The sequence below is a fragment of the Cryptomeria japonica genome, chromosome 9 (genome assembly GCF_030272615.1).
Source record: "Cryptomeria japonica chromosome 9, Sugi_1.0, whole genome shotgun sequence".
NCBI classification, from domain to species: Eukaryota; Viridiplantae; Streptophyta; class Pinopsida; order Cupressales; family Cupressaceae; genus Cryptomeria; species Cryptomeria japonica.
Genome location: NC_081413.1, coordinates 265269826 through 265278670, shown reverse-complemented (window position 1 = coordinate 265278670; position 8845 = coordinate 265269826).

Genomic DNA, 8845 nt, shown 5'->3' with positions numbered 1-8845 from the left:
GAACCCACCCTTAGATGTAATATCTTTTTAGGTGCATAATGTTGATGGGATCAAGGAGTGAATCTCCCTCCATTATTTGCAAATGATAAGCACCATTTCCAATTACTTTCGTTATGACAAACGGACCTAAATTTGAAATCCATTCAGCATAGTCTATAGGTCTTATGAAACCCATATCTAACAATTTTGTAACTCAATTTTGACTGACAAGGAAATGTGAGGGTGCATTTTCCTGAGCTTTTGTTTGTATGACTTTACCCTTGGAAGTAAAGGCAAGTGATGTAAGACTAATTTTGGGTCTAATCCAGGCATATTTGCATAAGACCATGCAAAATTGATGGGTCTTTGCTTAAAGAAGTTGATAAATTTCTCTTTTTCCACTGAATTGAGGGATTTTTCTTGGTGAATGTTACGAACCTTCTCAGCATCACCGATGTTGATTTCCTTAGTTTCTTCTACCAATAATATTGATCGCTCTTTACCAATAGGTAGGGAAGCTATTATGTGTTCATCTTTATCATCACTATCATGATTTAGAGAAGAGCTTGCCTCTCCAAAATATGCAGTTCTATCTAGATCTACTGCATAGCCATCTTTGTGATCATTATAAGGGAATCCATCACTTGCACCTAATAATTATGCTATACCTTTGTCATTTTGGAACCAATCTAATTGTGGCTCTCTTTCTTGCCCCCAGTCAATCAAACATGGATGTATGAGGGGTAAATATCTATCTCTTGTAATTTTAGATGATCCAAATATCATGCATACTTGATTATGATCTGTTGTTTCTTCATCATACATTGGTGACGAGTTGTCTTCATTTTCAGATGGAAATTCATAGTCATGAGAATCTGTGATGCTTTCTATGTACATTTCACTTTCTGATTTTGTATCACTTATCTACTCTTGTTCTGGTAACTGAATTTGTTGTAGATGAGTAGTCCTCCTTTGTATTGTGGATACCCTTCTTAAGCCTAGTATTAGTCTTTGCAGTCTTTCTTCATATGATTCAAATGGAGGTGTTGAAGTTGTTTCTCTTGGCAAGAGTATTGACAATAACCAAGGATTTGGTTCATCTGCTAGTGTTAAGCTTATATATGTTGCCATGTTTGCTTGCACAGATGATTCAGGTATTGTACTATTGGTTGTCTCTATGTTAGGTTCTTGTAGAAGTTACCGCATGTCTTCACCGTCTAATTCTGTGATAGAAGATGTTGGTAGTTTCTTTCTTTTCTGAGGTGGAAAGAAATCCGTCTGGCTTATAGGTATGAAATTTGAGGGTACCTTTGGTCTATTTAATATATCCAATGTTTGTTGTATAGCTTCTATTATTGGTGGCACATATTTATATCCCAAGCCTTGATTCTTTGGGTTTTCATTTGGCAAAACAGGTTCTAATATTCCTTTCTTTTGTAGCCCTAATCCCATGGTACCATCATATCCATGTTTTTGTAACATCTTGAAGTCGTTTCCATATTGATGTAGAGGTATCCTGGGTACTACCATGTCATCCTCCTTTCTATATATCTAGTGATTAATATCTTCATTTAGAGATTCTTCTTGTAGATCTCCCCATCTAATGAAGGAACAATAATCTGAATATTTACTTTTTCTTTGCCTTTATCTTGCTTCATTGTTGTGTTCTGAGGCTTCCCAAAGGACCTTGAAGAAAATGATGATTGTTTGTCATCTGATGTGTTTGAAATGGAATATTCTCCACAACCAACTTCTTTAATATTCAAAGAAGATGTAGTTGGTGTATTTTTCTCTGTTTCTCTAATCAATAATGATTCCATTTGTAGGTGAATAGGAGCTTCCTGATTGTTTGGTACCTGATTATCTGAGGTTGCCCTTAAATGATTACAATGTTGGAAAGGGTTCAGGTCACCATGGACAATGATCTCTCTACCATTATATGGGAACTTTAGACATTGGTGAAAAGTTGATGGTATTGCTTGCATTGTATGTATCCATGGGCGACCTAACAGCATATTGTACCCCAGTTCTCTATCTAGTACTTGGAAGGTGATATTTGTTGTATCCAGTCCCACTTGTACTAGTAAATTCACCATACCTTTGGAAGTGAGTTCCTCATCGTCATAGGCTTTTCTATTGATTCTCTTAGTAAAGTCAATATAATGTTCATAATATCCTAAAGATTTGATCAAATGTAGAGTGCAAATGTTGAGGCTCACGCCACCATCTATTAGTACTCTTCGAACCTTTTTTGGTCAATGAAAGCTTCTAAGTTCAATGGATCATTATGCATGAGTCAGTTTGCAGGAACATCATGTTCAGTGAATGCAACCTTTGAGGTTGACAAGTTTCCCACCATTGATTGAAATGTGTTCTCATCAATGTCCCTAGCAACAACTGAATCTTGTAAGGCTTTATCTAAGACTGCTTTATGGGCTGGTGATATGCGCAACAACTCAAATAATGAAATTTGGGTTGGAGTTCTCTTCAATTGATCCACCATATTATAGTTGCTAGTTATTGAAGGCTGGTTCGAAGGTACTCCTTGTAATGTTACTTTCAATCTTCTTGTAATGACTGCACAATCTCTGCTTCTAGGATTCACTATGATTGTAGCTACCATTTCATGTCCTTCACTTAGCATGTTAATGGCATAGTCAAATGCTACATTGGTATAATTGGAAGTATTGTCTCATGTATTAGAAATGGAAGTCTTTCCCTTGTCATGTTTGATAAAAGGATCTTTGAAAATGGTATGATTTATATTTGTTTCTTTATTATCCATTGTAATCTCACCTTGATCTATGAGATCTTGGATGAGTTCTTCAATTTGTAGCAGGTTGTTGTCTTGTGACTCTTATTACGATGATATTCGTAGAAGTCATTGTCATTCCACCAAGCAGGCTTAAATGGACCTAGTTCATATGGCCTAGCTTCTGGTAAAGTTATATCATTGCTCTGTATCAACTTCTTCAGTGCTGATTCAATAGGTTCTCCAAGGGGTGTGAAGTTCCTTCTAGGTGCGCCTATCCTTGGAGGCCTTGGATTATATTTGACTGTAGCACATTGGTGTCATTTGTCAAAGACTAGTTCTTATCAGTTGGCCCATGCAAAGAAATTAGTGGTTGAGCTCTGTTCACAGTACATGCATCAACAACTTCGTCGTTTATGACATTTTTGTTTCTAGACCAAAATTTTGGTCTTTCATTGCTTGTGTTGGTGGTTGGTCCACTATCCTTTTGGTCTTTCAATATCCCTTTTTCTAATAGACCTTTCTCACATTTGATTCTTTTTTCCTGTTATGTCTTTGAAATTATTCAGGCATTGCATTTGTAAATGATATTTAATCGAAGGCACAAGATTTGCATTAAAGATATCTACTTGTTCCGCTTCGGGGATGTGACTGAGGCATCTACGATATAGTCCTCTCCATATTTGTAAGAATGTAGTGAAATTCTCACCTTCTTTTTATTTTGTTGCACATAAATCCATTAATGGGATTGGATTATCTATGTTGAAGGCAAAGTTGGATATAAATAACTCAGCTAATTCTCCCCATGAAGTAATTTTTGGCGGAAGGTGCGAAAACCATCCTAGTGTTGTCCCTCCCAGGCTCTTTGAAAAGAATCTCATCAAGTATGTATCAATGTGAGCTACTTCAATGCATGTCATGAAGAATTCTCTTATATGATCTCGAGGATCTCCTTTCCCTCTATATTTGTAATATTTTGGCATTTCGAAATGTGGGGGAAAAGGTGGCATGTATAATTTTCTGTCAAAAGGATAAGGACAAAGATCTTCCATGGTATAGCTCTTTTTATAATTCCTCGCTTGTATACTGGCCATTTTCTTTTGTAGGTTCTCCATTTGTTGAGTCAGAAGTTTTGTTTTGGTTATTTGTGTGTTAGCTTGATGAATGTTGCCTACAAAAGGAATAGTATTTGAGTACCTTTGAGCTTGTTGGAATATAGATAAACCAGGTAATTGTGTCCCATAAGTCCTAGCAGGTGGTGTGAAGTATGCAAATTGTGGAGTAGCGTTTGGCTGAGCCAAGCTTTTTATCCCTGGATTCACATTCTGACTATTGTAGGAGGAACCAACCGAGACTGTTGGTTGAGTTATATTTTCCAAGGTAGTGATGTGAGATATTGGAGCTTATAGCGTCATATTTAGCGTTGCCCATGTTGTAAGATTGGCACTTGGTGGTGTCACTGTTGATTGTATTGAGGTTGTAGCCATACTTGGTGTTTCCCATGTTGTAAGATTGGCACTTGGTGGTGTCACTTTTGATTGTATTGAGGTTGTAGCCATATTTGCATTTTGAGGTATACCTTGTGTTGTTGTAGCAATTGCTGCTTGTGTCTGTGTTGTAATGGGTATTTAAGGTATATTCTGGCTTAATGTCATACCTTGTGGCAATATTATTGAAATATCCACCCCTGGCGGTAGTCTGGTCCCATTTTGTACTAAGATAATGAGATACCTACCTGTGTCACTATTAATGAGAGCATTGAGGATCATTAATGTTGCAGGGTCTTGTTGTGCTGCTTTGAGCTCTTCCTTTGTCAAATTATGTCGTATTTCATCAAGGAAAGGCATCTTGTTTGGGTTTGTTGGCATTGTTGCGGGTGTGTAACCCTGTGTTTTTTGTTGTGTGGATAGATCCATATTCCATGTTGGGTTGACCAAGGGGTCGTTGTTAGGATCTATTTGATTTTTTTCCTTTTGAACACATGTTAATGGCATGAATTATTGCTTCGAAGTTGTAATGACACTTTTTTTCCAAGACTTAATTAATTATTTGCAGCAGAATCAATAGATTAAATGTTAATGTTAAGTTCCTTTATTAAAGGTAATTATCATTAAATTAGATGTAAATAAGTAATGTAACTATAACATGTAATTATTTGATAATAATTATAAAGCAAATTAACAACACAATAAATAGAATAACATAATCACTTAATTCAACCATATTATTGGCAAATCATATATAAAGCATTCTCAATATCTTATAGCATCAAGGTTTTCCAATACTTATCTTAATCTTGAGTACTTGGAATAGTCATTCTCACTCCAAGAAGATTCTAGTGGCCTTGGGTCCTTGATGGCTATGGCACCCCACGGAGGAAACCGGTTCTTACACAAAACCAACCATATTATTTATAATTCAAAGGAATAGTCATAGGTCTAGGCTCTTTTACGACAAGTAAGCACTCCAGGAGGACAGGTTCTTACACAGAACCTCGCATGCCTTCACGGCATGAAATAAACCCGATTCTTACACAAAACCTCACATGCCTTCACGGCATGAAATACACACAGCCTTGGCCAGGACACTCCTGAGTGTACACCGTACCCCGAGTTGGACACATGCTATGTGCCCCTTCTCCAATGCCCATGCCAACCAATGACCTTAACCTTCATTCCTTTGTGCCCTCTAAATTCCTATATTTCCTCCCATGCCCATAGCCCACCAAGCTACCTTCTTCTTCTTCCTTGAGTGATTTCCATGCCCTTCTCAAGTCTCACATAAATGACTTATATAACCTTTTAAGGGGTGGTTTTCTAAACCATCACACCCTTTCGAAAAGGTCACCTTTATTTAACATTTCATTAATACAATTATACCTCTCTTTTATGAGAGTTTTCATTAACATTCTTTACTAATCTTTCTCTAAGCCAAAGGATTATAATATCCTTTATTTTTTTTATCTCCCTTTTTAAATGTAAAAGGTTTATTTCATAACTTTATCTTCTCTTGGAGAATAAGTCACATAACATTTCTCCCCTTGTAATTTAGTTGTTGTCCTTAGGAGCATGAGATGTATCTACATCACAACTCAAAAAAAATACCATAATCAGTAATTGAATATGCCCAGATTATATGTTTATACTACATCAAATATATTATTTTCTTCCTTTTTTTTTTCTTTTTTTTTTTAAATTAAGAAACAATTCCAAGAGAATCATTTTGGCAATCGAAATTTTGACGAGAACTATATATACACATATTTCTTATAAGTATATCCCAAATGCTTAATCTCATATATTTCAACTTCATCAAATTGTATTATCATGTAATCTATTTTCTTTAGTTCTTTAGTATATATATTTAATATGTAAGTTCAACACTAAATTTAAAAGTATCATCCTATGTCATGATGGGACATATGCATATCTCATACTATATAGTCACTCATTATTATATATTCAACATATATTCAAAGACAATAATCATGCATTCCGGACTACATGAATATCCTCTTTTATAAAATAAATCACATGTACAAGGTTATTGGGTTGATCAAGTCCAATAAAAAAGTACAATAGATAAAGATAGTACTAAAAATAATGTTATTAGCATCTTAAAAGAAATAGTAATAAGTTATGACCACCCACAAAGACCTTCATAGCAGATGGTTCTAACCTTTCTTTTGTTTAAGTAACTAATGTATTTTTATTTTTATTTTAACTCAATGATACTATTCTATTCAAACATGAAATTTTAAAAGTTGTTTCTCCCCTTGTAAGTTTGACGTCCCCATGTTTTCTCTTACGATGTTTTAACTCAATTAAATATATTTTTTCTAGATGTCAAATTGAACTATTGAATATGGGACCTATTGAACTATTGGATATGGGATCACAATATAGCTTTGGTATGGAGTCAACATACCAAGGAAAATAAAACCAAATCAAAATAATATGGATATACAAATTTCACAAGTACAAATACACTAGCGCCTATTCTAATGACAACTTCTATAAGAAGGTATGTCCTACATAGAAGTATGAGATTAATGTAATTAAAACAATTATCTCTAATTTTAGATCTTGTGATAGATCTTTATGAATCATTTAAATATGTTATTATTTTAAAGTTTCCTTATTCAAAATTGGGCTTTTATATGAGTATGAAAGATCCCTCTACTTAAAAACTTAATAAATTTAATAAATAGTTTTTAATTTATAAAAATGAAAAACTTATGACACTTTCAATTAATTATCAATAGAGAGATGTTTCTATTATACATCCTTAAAAAAAAACTCAAGTTTCTAATTTTTTATTTATTTTTCTTTATAAAAGAAATCTTTTCTTGATTGTAAGGATATTTTCTATTATAAATCTAAAAAAGAAATACTTAATTTATTTTATTTCTTCTTCTTCTTTTTTTTCTTTTTTTAAATGTTTGTTTTAATATTTTAAATTTATTTTCAAAATCAAATTTTCTTTTTTTAACAAAACAAAATTCTATTAACATTTGTTAGTATTTTATTTCTCTTTTGAAATCTATATATGTTATAATATAAATGAATTTTACAAAAATATAATTATGTTTTCATAAGCAAATATCATTATAGAATATTTTTTTAAACATTTTTTTATTGGGATGCAGATTTTTTATATCATTATGTGATATATATACTAGTTTAGTTTCTAATTAAGAATTGAAAAATAGTTAAAAAAAAGAAAAAAAAGTGTTTGAAACAAAATAGAAAAAGATCTTAGATTCTCTTTGTACACAGTAATATCTATATTTAATGTTACAAAAAAAATCAATTTTGCTTTTCCTTTAAAAATATCTGTTATTGTGAAAATAGTCATCTAAAGTAAGTCTGGTTTTTTTTTTTCATATGAAACAAAATAGCCATTGAAAATACAGAGACCGATAATTTTTGTGAATGATACAAAGGAGTGTTTAAAAATCTCAATAATGAGGTTGCAGTCATTGTATTTTTCAAGCACATGATAATAATTTTAGTATGAGAAGCATATTGAACAAATATTACAACTACCAATCTTTTGGGCAGCAAAACGTTGATTTCGTGGAGGCAAGAGTGGTGAAGAATAAGGAGCTGTTGCAGTTCTAATTTGGACAATGGTCGAAAAAATACCTAGCACGTAGTTCCCAGGTCTTCCATGCATTGTGCTGTTTGAATATATCTTCTATTTTATTTTATTTTTCCATTAGTTATGTATGTGATGTCCCAAATCTATTCAATTAAATGTGTTTTGATATGGATGTGAGAAAGAGTATCAGAGATTTGAGCCCTGATCGGACCAAGGTGCACATGGGAAGAAGGAAAAATCCAGTGAAGAAAGTGCAGGTGACATGTTATTTGAGCAAAGGCAGATAACATAAACATCCCTATTTCGTGAAAGTTGTGCTATCTTACAACCAGGAGCTACACCTCAGCGGTGTAATAGATCATTTGGCAATTCTAAGAGGAAAGCGGATGCCCTCATTGTTCCTTTGGTCTTGCAAAAAGAGGTATATGGAACGACCAGTCTGAGGATTGCCTGAAAAGTATCAAATATTATATGTATAAGAAACGTGAGTGCAATGAATGCAACTCAAGTACTAGTAATGGTTGTGGATTTTTAGGAGGAAAGGACTGTGTCAAGTACAAAATCTGAGATTGGGAAGCAAGGAGGAAAGAATGGATTCACAACTGAAATTTCACAGGAATCGACTCTTCATGGGCACCATGAATTACTACCTTGGATGCCTATGACCTATTCCTAGGGAAGGTAGACAAATATATTAAGATTGATAAAAGAAGCTCAACTATAGAAAAAGAAAGGCAAACACAAGAAGATAACAATAATGCACAATAGACAATCAAGGATCTGTGATAAAATTATGCATATTATAGAAGAGTTCACAAACATATCTATTTGGAAAACACATCCCCATTTGCGTAGATCATTAAAGTTTGAAGTATCGTTAAATTGAACAAATTTCAATAAACAATTAATTGTCGATAAGAAAATATCAAGCGGTGGCCTTTGAAATTTAATATGATAGGGAAAATTAACTAATGTTGTCTCGATTCCTTTATCGAAACTATCTGAGTTGCA